Raw genomic sequence first — 18,634 nt, 5'->3', positions numbered from 1 at the left:
TTTTTGTTTCGATTGAAAATGGAGATGAAACCCTAATTTATGAATTGGAAGAGGGAAGGAATATATAAAGGGGGAAGAGGATGATAGGGCAGGAAAATGTTTAAAAAGGGGTGGGAAATAAATTAATTCAGGGGTAGGTTAGTCTTTTTGTGTAATTAAGTTAGAAAATGACCCATTTAGAAGTTGGTTAGCCCATTTAATGACAATTAGGCCACATAAACCAAATTAGTTAGATTTGGGTGCTACTTAAGGTAATCGAAAAAAACATCGTCTTTCACGTAGAAAAATAAGAAGTATCAGGCCACCATGTAGAATTTCCCTTTTTTTTAATGCAATGCAATGAAATGATCATATGCAAGGAAAGAAATGCTCATTTTATTAAAAGAAAAAAAAAGTAAAATCCTATAAAATAAATCTAATAAAAGATGCCTATACTAGACTTATTGGGAAAGGATGAATAAAAGAAAGAAGAAGAGGTCATGAAGTCTTGTTGTTGAAGCCCGCCTCGTGTCTTGTGCTTCATCACTCGGTCTTCTTGCCAGTTGGTGGGAATGGAAGCTTATTTGCATCGATGAGGTCTTGAATGAGATTTCGAAACTTGCAACATTGATTTGTAGTGTGACCGTTGCTTTGATGGTACTTGCAATAAGAGTCTAGATTCCATTAGGGTGTTCTCCTTTTAAGAGGAAGATCTTGCATAGGCCCAATTGGTGTGATGAGTCCCATAGCAAGGAGTCGATCAAAAGCGATATTATAGCTCATCCCAATTGGGGTGAACTTTCTTTCTTGTTCTTTTGCCTTTAAGGTCTTTTTATCGATGCAACTTCCATTATGATAGGAAGAAACGAAAGAAGGATTGTCGTTCTTCCTGCTCTTGCCATCAATAATATTGATTTTGACTTTCTTGTCGCTCAGAGAAATACAAAGGTAATTTGAATCAAGAAGGTCTTGAATTCGGTCTTTGAGGGTGAAGCACTCTTCAGTGGTGTGACCATGGCCTCTATGATATTTGCAATAGGAGTTTGGATCCCAGTTGGGAAGCTGTTTCTCAGGTGGTGGGTCTTGGCTTAGACCAATGGGATGAATGAGACCCTGACCGTGAAAACATTCGAAGGCTTCACTATAAGTCATTCCTATTACTGTGTATTCTTCAATGGTTTGTTTTACCTGTGTTTTAGGAGCACTGGATTTTCCTTTAAGTTCTTGATGGGAAGAAGAAGAAGGAAGATACCTGTCCTTTTCATTCTTATGGTCTTGGTGATGGTAGCGTTGTTTGATGACTGGTATCCGATTTGCTAGGCCTTCCACCATATTCAATAGCATGGCGATGATATCTTGCAGTTTTCGAACGTCTTCTTTTAGACTTGTCGAGTTTTCCTTGGTATCATCTAAGAAATTTCCTTCATCCTCCTCAATCATGGTCACTTCATCGATAGAGGTTATATAGCCTACCTCGATCAAGGGCTCACCTACAAGTGTGATAAGGAGCGAAGGATTGAAGGATGTTTGATCTTTTGCGATGGCTAGAATCTCAGAAGTTTTATTGTTATTGATCAGGTCTTGAATAGCTTATTTGAGTTTCCAACACTCCTTAGTGTCGTGACCCTTTCCTTGATGATATTTGCAGTGTTTATTAGGATCCCACTTAGGTGGCCTAGCTTCTAGAACTGGGTCTTTAATGGGTCCTATGGGCATGACTAGTCCTTTATGGTGTAGATTTTCGAAAGCTGTCTCCTAACTCATACCAAGTGGAGTGAACATTCTTTTCGACCTTTGGATTCGTTGTTTACAGGTGTTTGTAGAATGTACTTCATTAATGGGAGAGGAAGAAAAAGGATGGTTGTTCTTCTTTCCTTTCGCATTATCAACTTTCAAAAGGTCGTCTTCGATATCAATGCCTATGTCATAGACAACCTTGAAAGTATCCAACTTGTGTTGGTATTTTAAGTGCTTTGAATATTTTTCTTGGAGGTTCTTGATGAACATCCTTACAGACTCCTTTTCAGTAGGAACCTCAACCATATTAGCGGAAATTTCCCTCCACTTGTTGAAGAAAGAGGTGAACCCTTCGTTTTCTTTTTGCTTTAGAATCTCAAGTTGTATGTGGTCTGTTTTAACTTGAATGTTGCACTTATATCTATCTATGAAAGCGTTTATTATGGAATCCCAAGAAGAGGTCTTCTCTTTTTCAAGGGAAAAGAACCATTGTTGACAAACAGTTTCTAAAGATAGTGAGAACAAAGAATGAAAAACCTTCCTATCAATGCCCTTAATGTTCATTATTATTTCAAAAGCTCTTAAATGGAAATAGGGGTTGTCAGTTGGCTTGAACTTAGGGATGTCATTGGAATTGAGCTTCTGCAGAAGAAGTTTCTTGTCCACTAAGACTCCTTGTGAGCTAATCTCTTGAAACTTATAGTCATTGGAGAGTTTGCTTAAGCTTTCCTCCATTCGCTCCATCTGTTGTTGTTTCGCAGGATCATTGACTTGAAGAGCAATGGTCTTCATTATCTCAGTTAAATTGGCTAAGCTTTGCCTAATTTCATTAACTTCTTCTTGAGACGCCATTCTCTTTTTAGTTTTTCTTCTTTGTCGAATCGGTTTATCAAAGAGTAGTACTTGGATGAAAGTGTTGTCCTTGATTAATCGCCCTTCTCTCCTTGACCAAGTGTTGTGGAAAGGGAAGTTAGGGATACTTTTTGTTAATTATTTGACTCAATCTCAATTCAACATGCAACAGATGGGAAAGAGTATGGAAGAATGAAGAGTATGATATGCATGGAGAAAGCATTTAGAGAGTGGAAAGATGATGTAGATGGAGAGATACGGAAGAATTCATAATAGAATGGACCCCTAATTCAAATGACGGAAAAAACGACTCATGCATGAACCTAGGACATGATCATGGTGACATATACACAAAGTGTGTGCTAAGACTAGTGAGTGTAAGTGGCATGTTAAGACTTGTTTAAGACCATGGGGATATGTGCTTGGACTCAATTAAGGACTAAATATGGTTTTTGTCATTAATAAACTGATAAATTAGACTCAGCGTGAAGACTCAAGCACGAAATTGGACCATCGCATAAACAACGGTACTGGCGCATCATTGCTGAAACATTGGTCTGGGCTTGTTTCCAGCGTTCTACCTTAAGGGAGAAAACCTATAGTCGTACTAAGTCAGGTTCGATCAATTTATTTAGACTTTAATTACTTATATTAATTGGTTAATTAATTAAGCAAATTCCTTCAGTCATTAATTAGTTTATTTAAGCATATTTATAATCACAAGTCAAACCAAACGGTTAATTTAATCACATATAAGTATGCACAAGCAAGGATGCACAAATAGTCAAGTAAGCACAATATGATGCAATGAGTTTGTAACCTAAAACCATGGCTCTAGTTCTCTAAAATTCAAGGATAAGGGTTAGTCAAAGAGGGTCCATGGTTATGAGTCCGGATGCATCGCACGGAAGCCTTATCTTTGAGATTGTTGGCGCGTATGGATGGGACCCCGCAAGTTAAACTTGCTTCCATGGTTTGGTGAATTCATAAACTTGGATGTACCCTTCGTTACAATGAGCGTTCGATTGGGTAGATGGGGCGTGAGTTCCCATAGGGTTATGGAAATATTTAGAACACATATGGGTTCAGAAAAGTGAGAAAAACTCAATCAGGAAGTAGAATCGAGCAAACAGTACTAGAACTAGTCAAAGCTAGAAGGTAGATTTCTGGCTCGATATTGGAACAACTTAGTGCGAGAAAACAGGGCCTGTCGCGAGACGATGACCTTGTCGCCACGCGACATTGCTGTCGCCCAGCGACAGTGCCATCGTACTGCGACGGGCACTGTTTTCTCAGCACCAGTTCCTACATGCCTCAGTAGCTTTTTGTTCTTAGAATTTTCCAGTTTTTCGTAGCGTTATTTCAATTCTAGTTGTGAAAGATATTTCCCAAATTTCCTACGTGTAAAAATCCTATGTTTTTGACGCATTACGGATGGTCTATCCAATGCAGACCTTTTTTATGCTTATGCTAATAATGTCAATCAAAATTACGCACGTGAATACTTAGAACGTTTCGAGTCTCATCCACTCATTCTAAATTATTGCCAAAATAAATTTTAGGAATTAAAATAGAAATCCTCCCCAGCAGAGTCGCCAAAAACTGTAGGGAATACTTCAAGCATCCCACACTTGAGCCCCATTGTGATCATACACTTAAGCATGGTGACGTCCAAAGGGAAGGAAGCTAGAGTAAAAGAGTCGCCAACAAGTTTTAGGAACTTGTAAACCGTTCACAGGGTGAAGGTTACACCCCTTCACGATCCATGAGATCGCTAACTCCATAGTGGTCCTGAACCATGACTGGATATTCGGGGATGAAGGTACAAATCCAACCTAAAAGAGATTGAACCTGCCCTAAATATAGGCCTCTACTTTATTCTTCTCATATTCTTGTGCGCTTTCTGACTAACATACAAAAAATATATCAATCTTAAACCTGTTTAATTTATGTTGGTTGAATATTAATGCACAAACAATACTATTATTGGCAATCACTTGAATTAAAATCATATTAGCCTAAATAAATTATTAATTATCTTATTAAGCGTGATTACAAGTACAAATTCCCTTTAAACCTGCAAGAGAGGGCGTGATCAAGCAATAACAATAATAATATATCAAGCAACATAATAACAACAATCATCATCATAATAATCTCAATAAAGCACAATAATATTGGCAAGATCCTAGGCATGATACTAACAAGATTAATAACAATTTCTAGCACCTCACTAAATAATAAAGATCAAAGCTTTATTCCTAACATGATACTAACATGATAGAAGAAATAGGAAGCAATCTAAACATGATACTAGAAAGCAATAAAAACATCCTAACATGTTACTAGGAATTAAAATAATCTAAGCATGCTTTCTAAAGATATAGCAATGAAACAACTTACTTTGTTGCCTCGTATCTCTTTCTATCAAAACAACACACACGTTAGTAACTGCAAGGAAAATATTAAATCAAACAATTAATTTAAGTAATTCTGACTAACTGGTTTGTCAAAAAGTAGTATTTGAACAAAGGTGTTGTCTTTGATTAATCGCCCTTCTCTTCTTGACCAAGTGCTGTGAAGAGGGAAGTTATGGATACTTTTTGTTAATTATTTGACTCAAACTCTATTCAACATGCAGTAGATGGAAGGAGGTAGGAAGAATGAAGGTTGTGATATGAGGAAAGCATGTAGAGAATGGAAAGATATGAAAGAATTAGGAATAGAATGTACCCCCAACTCAAATGACGGAAAAAATCGACTCATGCATGAACCTAAGACATGGTCATGGTGACATATTCACAAAGTTTGTGCTAATATTAATGTGTGTGAGCGGCATGTTTGACTCGTGTCATGACCATGTGACTAGACTCAAACAAAGACTAAGCTAAGACTTCACGTATGTGCACTAAACTGGACAAGCTGTAGTATTTTAGTCAAAACTTTTGATCTGTGAATCCGAATTGGACGAAACCAACGACAAATGAAATATAAAACTCGAGGCTACAGATCCATAGGTTGGTTGACTAGTAACTCTTCCTAGAACTCCGGCTATGACCAAAACAAGTTGATGTTTGTGCAGTATACAGGAATAAAAATCCGGGTTGACTCAAAGGAACTATGACTTGATTTTAGGAATATTTATTGGTTCAAATTAATTAATTAATTAATTAATTAAGCAAAGTCTTTTAGTCCTTGGTTAGTTTATTTAAGCATATTCATAATCACAAGTCAAACCAAACGGTTAGTTTAATCACATGTAAGTATGCACAAGCAAATAATGCATAAGTAGTCAAATAGTCATAATATGATGCAATGAGTTTCCAACCTAACCATGGCTCTAGTTCTCTAAAGTTCAAGATATGGGTTAGTCAAAGAAGGTCCATGGTTAGGTATGATACTAACAATATATATAATAAGCAACATAATAACAATCATCATCATAATAATAATATTCTCAATCTCAAAGCATAATAATATTAGCAAGATCCTAGGCATGATACTAACAAGATTAATAACAAACTCTAGCATGTCACTAAACATTAAAGATCAAAACTTTATCCCTAACATGATACTAACATGATATTAGGAAAGAAATAGGAAGCAACCTAAACATGATACTAGAAACATACATGATATTAGAAATTTTAGTTATTACCCTAAACATGATACTAGGAATCATAAAGACATCCTAACATGATACTAGGAATTAATAAAATAATCTAAGCATGATTTCTATATCAAAAGAATTAAAGCAACTACTTACTTGGATGTTTCGTATCTCTTTCTAATAACAAAATACACGCGTTAGTAACTTCAAGGAAAATATTAAATCAAACAATTAAACTAAATAATTGAAATAGGAATTTGGGACTAAACCCTCAGAAATTATAAACTTTTTCACGTCTAAGGCGAAGGCAACTTCGAACTTGGCTAGGTGTGTCTAGAACTTGTGTATGTGGAATTTTGAGAGAGGGAAGGTTTAGAAAAAGGATAGAGAAAGCTTCTAGCTTTTAGAGAGAGAATAAGAGATGATTGGTGAATGATGAAAAAGGGGAGATACGACCCCTTTTTATAGGAAAAATAGCACGGGATCAAAGCAATTCATATTTGGAATAAAATACCTCCTGTCGCCAATGACAGAAGTCAGCGCTAGACGACAAGCTCGTCGCCAGGCGCCTGGCGACGAGCTTGTCGTTTGGCGCTGGGATAGTTTTTTTGCGGATTTTGTTTTTATCATATCTGTTGATCCACAAGTCCAAATAAGTCATATTATATGTCGTTGGAAAGCTCTTGAACTCTACTTTCCAACCCAATTAGAATCAGATTAAAATATTTTGTTGATAAAAAGATATGGTCGAAATAGTGGAAGGGTGTCAGATTTGAATAGAGTTTCGTATTCCTTTCATATCTTTTTCGTTATAGCTCGGAATTAATATTATAATATATCATTGGAAAGACAATTTCAAGATCTATCCATCCAACCATATAAGATTTGGATAAAGATTATGAGGTACAAAAATAATATCTGACTATCTTTTAACATCATTAAATTCGAATAGAATTAGGACTTAAAAAAGGAAAGTTTTATTCAATTTCAAATTCTTTGATTTTATCTTTTCAAAAAGGATAATTAAGATCTTTTAGAAATTCATAGAAGCTTCTAATTAATCCTAATTAGTTTAGGAATAGGATTAAACCTTTGGACCCTCCACATGATCATTAGGTCGTAGGTAAAATCCGGTTTGGGCCCAGTTTAGTATTTTGGCCATAACTTCCTCATTATTCATCGGAATTGGGATTATAACATATCGTTGGAAAGGTCTTTTCAAGTCCCATCCAACTACACTATTATTGGACCCTTATCATGGACCAAACTAAACTGGACTGGACATTTTTCATAAATAGGGTACGAAAAAGAATATTTTAGAAAACAGAAAGAAGCATTTTTATTAAAAACAACCACATCACTAGACTTTTCACACTTTCACTTCGTTCGATAATCAAGAGACGTGAAAGGTATTCATCACTAGGTTTGGTTTTGGGGAGACACATTTGGGTGTCTACAACGACATTTTTCAAATTCACTATATACCAATCAATTTCACAAAAATGTCACAACATGCCCTATTGACTCTATTAGTCATCAACGTTAGTTGTGTCACGTGGAAGCTTGTAATTTGTTTTTAATAATATTATTAGTTTAATTAACTAACTTTTAAAAAATCACTAATTAAAATTATATAAAAAAGCACCAACCCAACCACCGCCGCCCCCAAGCCTAGACCCCCACCCCAGACTGGCTGGCGCCCATCCTCATTCCCCCCCAGCGACAACCCCACCCCACCCCACCCTCCCCTCTCCCTTTCCCCTACATACCCTCTCCCCGATTTCCTCAACTCGACGCCACCCTCTCCCTTTCCCCTGCACACCCTCTCCCCGATTTCCTCAACTCGACGCCACCCTCTCCCCTATTTGCCCCACCTCAGAAATGACCCTCCCTCTTGAAAACTACCCTCCCATTTTTGCTAGCCCCTAAAACTAAAGTTGTTCATGGGCGGGATAGCCCACTAAGCCCACCAACCCGGCCCGTAAATAGGGCGGGCTTGGACAACCTTTTTGAAAAAAATTGGATACTTGGGCGGACTAGGCCCGGCTCGTTAATATAAATGGACGGGTATGGACAAGAAAATATGTATCGTGGGCTAGCCCGCCTAGCCCATTTACTAAATAATAATAATAATAATAATAATAATAATAATAATAATAATAATAATAATAATATGAATAATATTATGGGGCGATTAGGGTGCGATCAAGTTTCTCGTCCTCGTCAATAACCCGGCAGGTTCCACGTTAATTTTCTGGCAGGTTCATCGGCGGCTTCTGCAGCGGTGGTCCGGCATACATAGAGGCAGCAACGGCTCTATTTTCAGGCGATTTCCTCGTTCAATTTGGTGCTGTTTTAGGGCGTAATTCAGGCAGTTTTCTGGCGGTTTTCAGGCGAATTTTCTGGTGTATTTTGGTGCAGCGTCGGGTTCATTTTTTTTGGTTTATGGTGATCGTTATAAAGCGGCTTTCTAATCAGGTCTGTTTTCTAGGTTTTTTTGGCAGTTTGTGGGCAGTTTTGGGATGTTTTTGGGTGCAATTTCAGGCGATTTTCTGGCAAAAATAGGGTGTGTTTCCGGCGTATTTTCTGGTGTGTTTCAGGCGTGTTTTCTTGCTGCTTTCTGGTCAGTTTTCTGGTCGGTTTTTGGGCAGTTTGGCAGCCATTTTTTTGATCAGTTTTGGGAAGGTTTTTGGGTTGTTTTCTGGTGTGTTTCAGGCGTGTTTTCTTGCTGTTTTCTGGTCAGTTTTCTGGTCGGTTTTTGGGCAGTTTGGCAGCCGTTTTTTTATCAGTTTCGGGAAGGTTTTTGGGTTGTGTTCTGGTGCGTTTCTGGTGGATTTTCTGGTGCATTTCAGGCGGGTTCTGCAGTTGGTTCAGTGGTATTTGGGGCGTGTTTCTGCAGTGGTTCAGAGGAGCTTCTTCGTTGGTTTCTATTTTGGGTTTCGGTGATCAATATTTCCAGCAATTTTTTCGATATTGGGGGCTGTTTTGGAGCAGTTTTGGGTGCAGTTTCTGGTGCAGTTTCTGGTCCAGTTTTGTCAGCTCTTGGGTGCAGTTTTGGGTGCTGTTTTGCGGCAGTTTCTGGTGCTCTTTCGGGCGTTGTTCAGTTTTGGGTGGTGCAAGTCAGCTATGTCGGCTGCCGTTGTGAAGTTTCATTGTCCCTTTGTGGGTCTTAGTGGTTGTCAAGATGGGAGTGGAAATGGCCTTACTCGACGTTCTCTAATCAGACATCTTAGTGATCGTCATTGTTGTATCGGTGCGCGAGATATCACCCGACATTCTCTTACTTCTAATTTGGCTGTTTATAATGAGGCAGAAGTTACTTTTAGGCGTATGGGGATTTGGTTATGTGGAGTTTGCTATAAAACGCACACGGTACGTATTAAGTGTCGTCATGGTAGGGATGAGGATGTGTCACCCCCCGATGAAGGAGATGGTATTGTTCATTTTGTGCTTCATAATTTCACCAAGCCGCAATCTCCTTCTTCTACTGCTCGAGTTAATCGTATGGATGGATTGGTACGAGATCATAACGGTGGTTTTGATGTGGCTCTCCTTGATTGTTTATTCTCTAAGGGGTTTCGCTCTGTTAAGTCTATCCCTCCCAAGTGTCGTTTGGGGTTTTCTCGGGTTCTGAAAGGTGCTCTTGATAAGGTGATCTCTAAGCCTGATGACATTTCTAATTGGGTCTCTCTGTTGGTGTTACCTCTTTGCATCCTTAAGATCTTTCGCCCGCGGAGTAGTCGTGAGTCTCGGTCTTCGGTAAGACGTCGGCATCAAGAAGAGACTATTTCCCGTGCTATTTGTTCTTGGAGTGTAGCGGGTGGTAATTTGCAGCTTGTGAGGGAAATTTTGGCAGAGGATTCTCCTACTTTGTTGGCGGTTGATGATGAGGACATTGATTTGGAAGAGCGTAATATTAAGCAGTGTCGTAGGAAGATTTGCGATGGTCATTACACTGCTGCAGTTCGGGTTCTTTCTTCTTCAGGCGTTGCTCCTTATAATGACGCCACTCTTGCAGATTTACAGTCAAAGCACCCTTCATCTCCAGCTCCATCCTTGCCTGATATACCTATTGATCACCTTCATCTCGTTACGACTTCTGCTGTTGTTTTGGACCGGATTAGGAGTGTCCTTGTGGCACATCATGTGGTAGGGATGGTTTGCGTGCTCAACATCTTATGGATTGCTTGAGTGGTGCAGCTGTGGCAGTCTTAGATGAGTTGGTTGACTTTATTACCGGGGTGGTTAATCTCTTTCTAGCTGGAAGATGTCCAATGAAATTAGGAGAGTACATTGCTAGTGCTCCTCTTACGCCACTTGTCAAGCCCGGTGGTGGTATCCGTCCTATTGCTGTGGGTACGGTTTGGCGGCGTCTCGTTTCGAAGGTGGGTGCTGTTATGGTTGGTCAGTCTTTAGGGAGTTACTTTGATGGCCTTCAATTTGGTGTTGGGGTTTCTTCAGGTGGTGAGGCAATTCTTCATGCGGTGAATCGGTTGATTGAGGATCGTGGTTCGGATGTTGGTCTATCTATGTTGTTGGTGGATTTTCAGAATGCCTTCAATCTAGTTGATCGTTCGGTCATGTTACGTGAGGTACGTCGTCGTTGTCCGGGCATTTCGCGATGGGTAGAATTCTGCTATTCTAATCCAGCCAGGTTGTACTATGGGGACCAAACCTTATGGTCGTCTCAAGGGGTGCAGTAGGGTGATCCCCTTGGTCCTTTGCTTTTTTCTTTGGTTTTACAACCCCTGGTGTGTAAAATCAGAGAGACTTTTGATGTATGTCTTCAAGCTTGGTATTTAGATGACGGCACGATTATTGGTGACACTTTGGTGGTGGGGCAAGTTCTACAGTTGATTATGGAGGAAGGACCTCATTCTGGGTTATGTCTTAATGTGGAAAAAACTGAAGTTTTCTGGCCTACAGAAGACCCTCGAAGCAGGCTGGTGGGTGTCTTTCCACCTAATATTGCTCGACCTTTGCGTGGTGTTAGGTTGCTTGGAGGTTTTAGTGGTGAGCTTGTGATGCAGAGGGTGACCAAGACCATTGCCCTTATGGATAAGGTCGCTATGCTCGATGATCCTCAGTGTGAGCTGTTGTTACTTAGGGCATGTACTGGAGTTTCAAAACTCTACTTTGCATTGTGTACTTGTCCTCCTAGTACTTTTGAGGTGGCTCAGCGCACTTTTGATGGAGCTCTTCGATCTTCCTTGGAGCGTATTGTTACTGCTTCGGGGCCTGGGTTTGGTGATTGGCAGTGGGGGCTTGCCACCTTACCATTTGCGTTTGGAGGGCTTGGTGTTTATTCTGCCGGTGATGTTCGTCACTATGCTTTTCTTGCTTCTCGGTTACAGTCTGCTGGGTTGCAGATACAACTTCTTCGGCATGCTGGCATTGTTGGTCTTGGACGAGCCTTTGAGGATGCGTTGAGTCTGTTTAATGGAACAGTGGAGTCTGACATTTTGAGTAATCCTAGTGAGGTCGCTGCCCCTAAACTCATGAAGAAATTGGCAGATATGTATTTCACAAAGGTTACCGCTTCCGCAGAATCTGCTTATTCTTTAACTCCTCGACAATCAGCATTATGGAAATCACAGCAGGGTGATCACACCTCTGCTTGGCTTCGGGCGGTTCCTATTTCGGGGTTGGGTCAGACGATGAACGCCAAGACTTATCGCTGTGTGTTGTCCTATCGGTTGGGTGTTCCATTGTTCTCTATCTCGACGTTGTGCTCTGCTTGTTCGAGGGTTTTTGCTGGAGATATTTTCGGTGATCACGTGGTGTCTTGTGCTGGTATTGTGGGTATTAAACATCGGCATAATTTTGTTCGGGATACCCTTGTTGATGTTTGCTATCGTTCTGGGATTTCCGCGAGAAAAGAGGTTGACATTGGGTTGGCTGGAGGGAACGACGAGGCCCTCAGACCTGCGGATGTGTTACTTTATTCATGGGATCGTGGTCGCGATGTCTGTGTTGATTTGACAGGGTCTTCTCCTTTGACACAGTCAGGGCTATCTGACTTCATTCCTGGGCGGGTTGTGGCTGATGCAGCTCATCGGAAGCGGGTTAAGTATGAAGCTCGATGTCAGGCGATTGGATATGGTTTCATTCCCTTCTCCTTTTCTTCGCTTGGGGAATTAGAGAAAGAGGCTGATGCGTTACTGAAGCGGATTCAGAGGTTCTCGACGACGCAAGACATTGGGGCTCGTGCTGCAGCTCATATCTTCACTAGGGTAGGATTTGCAATAGCTAGAGGAGTGGGGGCCCAGATTGTATCTCGGCTTCCCACTAATTTATTGTAGGTTGTATGCCTTTTGTTTTTGAGATAATAATAATAATAATAATAATAATAATAATAATAATAATAATAATAATAATAATCACTGGTACACTCCAACTTCTGGCTTTTATCTTTGATACATCTCATTAAATTTTCATTATCAGCGGTACACTCATAATTAGCACTTATTTACTTAAGTAACTAAAATGTTAAGTAAACATTTAGTTAGTTAATCTAAAACATTTTAGTTAAAAAAAAAGAGGAAAAGACTCTCAATGCCCTCCCACTTAATCTCCCTCCAACATTTCCCTCCTTATTTTGAAAAAAAAAAAAAAAACCAATTGCCACTACATTAACCCTTATAAATACATGCTCTTCTCCATACTTTGTTTTACAATCTCTTTTCCTTTTGTTTTTTTTTCTTTATTTATTTATTTATTTTTTTGCTATCTTACTTCTAAGTTCGAAACTACAATGGCTTCCTCTTCTGGCACAAAATCTATTTCAAGCAACAAAAATATAAGAGGTGTGTGGGTTAAAACCATTACTTACAACTGTAATCCTCCAAGATCTGCAGACATCAAGTTCTTAAACTCAACAGCTAATCTTGGAAGGTCCTATTATAAGTGCAAGCTCTGTGATTTGTTCTTGTGGCTGACTGATGAACACATTGTAAAGGAGGTTGATGGCAGACCTGGTGTCATGTCAGAAGCAGCATATGTTCAACTATTAAGGGCATAATTCACTAAGTTCATGAAGAAGACAGATGACTTTGCTGATTTTGTTCACATGGTTGTTAAGATTGTTGTTGTTATGTATTTGGTACTATTGGTTGTAGTTTTGAAATAGATGCAGTTCAAGCTAAGTGTGGGTGTGTGGCAATGAGAACTCAGTCTTCAGATGTAATTTTAAATAATATAAATAAAAGTGTTTGCTTTATGTTATACTCCCCTGTTTCTTTAATTATGAACACTTAATGGTGCACTAATAAAAAAATAAGGATAAGATGAAGTGACATAGACAAAATGCATATATAGCATATTGTATCATAGGGTTACATCAAAAGTAAGACAAACCTAATAAAAAACCTGAACCAAGTTCCCAGCAAGAGTAATTGTTTCAACAAAGCAAATCTTAACAAGTTTAATGTATAAACAACACTAAACTTATGTTTATGTTGTTAAAAAAATTACATCTTTGTCTCAGCTCTAGGATTGTGATAGATCTTGAGGCTAACTTGACAGTTGTGAGATTGTGAGCTTTGTTGTACCAGACCCTTCACCCTTTGCTTTTGCTTTTTCTTCTTTTACAGCATTTGTCTGATCTCTCACTCTTGGGTTTTGTATCACAAGTGCTTGTCCAGCCCTTAGCTCTTTTCCAGTCATCCCTCCTTTGCAAGTTTTTTGTTAAGTCCAAAACAACCACAACTAGAGCATCTCACAGTTCTTGATCTTTTGCGCTGGTACTCTACTTCTCCCTTTTTCCTATTTCTACTAGGTCTACTAACCCCTTTTTCATCTTTGGTGGGTGAACACGATGAGCGTTCTCAGCAGCAGATTTAGGCCATTGACTAAGATCAGGGATAGGTGTGATACAATTACTATACACTTTTTTTTTTGTAGGTTTATGCAGAATACCAAGAACTGGCATATTTGTGAGGGTCAACTTAAGCATGAGTCTTTGCCCTGATAGCATGTCTGCAAGGTATGCCAGACAATTGCTAAGCTCCACATGAGAAAATCTTACTGTTTAGGCTAAGAGGGAACCGTGATTTACCCTCATGAATCTCATATTCCCCTAGGCTTGACTGAAAAGCTCTGCAAGTTGTAGTGGCTTTGCTGATGTCTCTTACCAACGTTGCTATCTCGGGGCACAGTTCATCATCACTCAAGGCCATTTGCAGCCTCATGCCTTAAAGCTATCCTGACCATGCAAACTCTCCTTATACCTAGCATAGCATAACAACAAAATTATACATGTAATCATTAAAACTCTCCTTCTACCTAGCATATCATAACAACAAACTATCATTACCTGATACATTATCTAGTAAGCTAGAGTAGGCTATGAAAAGTGCTAAAAAGAGTACTGCTAAGCATAAGTTGTTTCTTATGTATTTTGCCAAGTGCTTGTATGCTATATGGCTATATAAGAATGATCAGATCTTTAACTAAGGCCAAAGAACTATGATTGCTGCTGTTATTTTTCGACAAATCAGCTTTAAGGTTGCTAGCAGATGGAGTGATGATCAGAGGAAAATTTTGATTAGTTGATTGTTATCTCTTTTTTTGGTGTTTTTGCTTGTTTTGGTTGATTTTGGCATTCAAGTCAGGTTCTTTTGGGAGTGTGGGTGTAATTTTCTTATTCTTCCTTTGGTAATTAATAAAATTTCTTTTAATTGCCAAAAACAAAAACTACCATTACCTTCTAATAAAGTTAATACTGGCCTGCACTTGTCAGCTCCAAGTGTCGAGTTGAAACTCTCAACAAAGTTTGAAGTGTTAGAGTCATTGCACACATTTGGATCAAATTTGTGCTTACTCCACTTAGACTGATGCCCTAAATCTGCAAACCATTTCATGACCTCCTCTCCACCTTCCTTTTTAAGTCTCTATATTGCCTTTCTAAATGTGAATTTGTTAGTTTCAATGCAAGCTCTCCAGAAAAGGATGTACATAAGTGGACCTAGGAAAGCTTTCTTGTAATTTCTACTCAGGTGTCTACAATAGTACCTTCTCTTAGCTTTAGGCCAAACTTCTTTCAATGCAACATCAACACCCTACAATAATCAAATTTATCAATGTATGCCATAGACATGCAATTAAAATATGCAATCAAGAAATGAAAAAAGGAAATAACACACACCTTCTGTCTGTCAGAAATGATTGTCCAGTCTTTCCTCCCTGAATCTTTGACTATATTGTGGATGTGCCAGAAAAAATAACTTAATGTGCCCTTGTCTTCACTGCTCACAATTGCATATGCAACTGGGTATATTTCATTACTACCATCTAAGGCAACAACAGAGAGTAAAATTTCACCATAATTGCCCTTCAAATGAGCACCGTCACCTCCAATAAATGGCCTGCAGCCTGTTAGAAAGCCTTGTCACTGTCCAGCAAATGAGATGAATATGCTGCTAAACAAGTTAACCCTTGGAATGCTTTCATGCCATGCCACAAAAGCCTATGAACCTAGGTTGGTGCTCATCATCACTTGAGCATATCTAGGAAAATGGCTGTATGACTCATCATGTCCTCTAAATAACTCATGAACAACATATCTCTTTAACCTATACAAGGTGGCTTGCTTCAAGTAAATGCCAAACCTCTAAAATAGAAGCTCATTAAGGGCCTTTTCTAGAATGTCTGGATTTCCCTTATGTCTTCCATTACCTTTGGAGCAGCCCATTTAACTGTACAAATTGGGTTAAACATTTCTAACCCCTTGCAATTATGCACATATGGCCAAATCTTCTTTATAGCCCAAGTCTTTCCATCTGGCAGCCTACTAGCGTGCATCCTCCACCCACAGCATTGTGCCAAGCAAGTTACAATGTACCTCTTATTGTCTGCAGCCACCTCAGTAATTGCAAAGCCTTCCCAAAGTACATAATCTTTTAAGGTCTCTCATGGGCCTTGCCAATACATATCATCCATGTTCTAAGCACTATCTTCCTAAATTTGACTTCTTCATACATTTCCCCATGCTTATAAAGATTATCCATATAATTATCATCATCAGAATCATCAATGAAAGCCGACTAAAAGGTAGGTTCCCAGTTGTCTTCTATGTGGGGAACAATGCTTAATTCACGCAACTCATCCTCAAGAACGTCACCATCAGGGATTACGTCACCATCTTAGTCTACAGGGTCATCACTAACCTCATAATCCCCATTAGAAGAATCATCACCATCAGATTCATCACCAGAACCATCAGGATCACCCCCAGCACCACCCAAACCATATGCAACCTTCGTTCTAACACTAGGTGCACTACTCTCCCCTAGCTTTATGAGTTTTGTACCCTATTTAGGCACTCTCCCTTTCTGACCAGTCCATATACCCTTCCTAATTTGAGTACTCTTAGGAATTTTTCTGCTAAATAGGTTAGGGTCAGTGATAACATTTGGTGGTTGGCTGTTTGGGCTTGATTTGGGAAGGGGAGTGGTGTATTTAGCTGTGACATGGGCTGGTGAAAACCTAGGAATTCTTCTCACAACAAGTGTTTTGAAGACAGTGTGTGGTGAAATTGGAGAAAGAGGTAACTTCTCACTCCTAGACCCAACTGACTCTAACTGTTTGGACTTACCCTTACCCTTCCCACCACCAGAACCAGCCTTTCCCTTACCCTGAGCCTTTTCACAGTATTTCTCAAACTCCTTCCTACCCTTAGTGTATTCTTTTCTAGACTACTAACCCTAACTTTCTTCAAACTCGTCCTATTTATCAACAAATGTAGTGTCTGGGTCATAATTAAATTCAGTCCAAAAAATCACAATGTAATGGAGGGCTACTAGGAGTAACCACACTGGTAGGGGCAGTAGCATCCTCAGAGTATTTCAATCTCAATCTCCTCCTAGGCTTTAGTTTGGTGTTCTCATTCCCTATCTCAGAAGGAGTGGGGTTCACACTCACTGTAACTGGTGGGGATGGTTGGTTTAGAAGTGGTAATTCTAGCTCTTCATGTTCAGGTGGTGAGTCTGGTTCTTCATCTTCACCCTAGCCAGCTAGTTCAACACCTAATTTGTTCCTCCTAAACTCAGAGACTAAGTCATTCATAAAAGTTGAATTTAAAGTAGTCCCAACCACAATCTCATACATCTTAGCATCAGGTAATGTCCTAAACATCCTAATCAGACCACCACCATTATCATCTATTGGCCAATGTTTACCCCTATATTCATAAGAAAATGTAGGGTTCAAAATAACAACTTCTATCCCTTCTTTTGTTAAATATCTTCAAATTCTATCATTAATTCCATCAAAATTGATCTTATCATAGTCCACATCAATATCAACATTATGCTGCTTATATTTAAATCTCAGGGTAATCGTGTCATCCATTCTGCAAAGTAAAGTTACACTACCACGATTTAATCACAACAGTAGATCGCAAAACTCAAGAACACATATTTAAACCTAGAATAATCATACAATTAGTAACACTATAGCATGCAAACTAAAAGTCATCAATTTAGAATAAAGTAACTCAGAGAGTACAAAATTTAGCAAGCATACATATTCATATGCAAATCAAACATAAACCAAGGCTAAATTAAGAAACATTAGAGCATAATTCAACCAGTCTACATAATCCAACCACTCCTAAGAATTTGCAAATTTCATCTAAACCCAGCAATTTAAAACGAATAATTCAGAACTTACAACAAGAAATTACCACTAACCTTTTTAAATCCACAAAGCAAGCCTGAAACTCCAAGGATTTTGCTCTAGAAGCACGAAAATTAGGGTTTGAGGAAGAATAAGAACAGGGAAGAGAGAGAGAGAGAGAAGGAGATGAACGATCAAGTTAAAAATTTGGAGTAAATGAATACAGTTGGGCTTGGAGGGAGAGTTAATGAGTGGGAGGGCATTTTAGTCATGTCAACTGTAAACAAAATCCCTGCCATTTACCATAACTTAATGGTTGATTAACGTTTTAGTTACTGTAGTAATTGAAGGATTTATGTCTTCGTCGTGTGCAGTTACTAAATATATAAATGGATCAAATTATGGAGATAATTAAGTTCGGACATTTGGGTCGTCGTTTTATCATAGCTAGAGGTACTAACGATCTTTGGGCTAGTAAAATAGCCCAAAGCCCAATTGGACGGATCCTATAAGGTCACACAAAGGGTCTAGATCGGGCACGAGAGGACAAGGCCCATGATGGGCCTCATCCTCTAGTATGGCCGGCCTCATGGAGTGGATTGAAGGGTTTTGGGCTTCCTAACCCTAGTCTAATTATAATGGGATTATAAATAGACTAGGTGCCTAGGGTTTGCTAGTAGTATGCAATTATCTGATCAGTGTGATCAAACCCTAATTAGCAAACACGAGACCAACCCCTCTCATACTCCTTTCTATCTCACGGCTCTTTCCTCCTCCCTTGGCGCCAGTGTGGTGGTTCGTGGTGGTGGTGGATCGTGGTGGTCGGCTTAGTCCATTAAA

Source organism: Chenopodium album, chromosome 10 (assembly GCF_948465745.1).
Source record: "Chenopodium album chromosome 10, dcCheAlbu1.1, whole genome shotgun sequence".
Classification (NCBI taxonomy): domain Eukaryota; kingdom Viridiplantae; phylum Streptophyta; class Magnoliopsida; order Caryophyllales; family Amaranthaceae; genus Chenopodium; species Chenopodium album.
The sequence above is the reverse complement of the archived record's forward strand: the minus strand, read 5'-3'. Positions refer to the sequence as shown.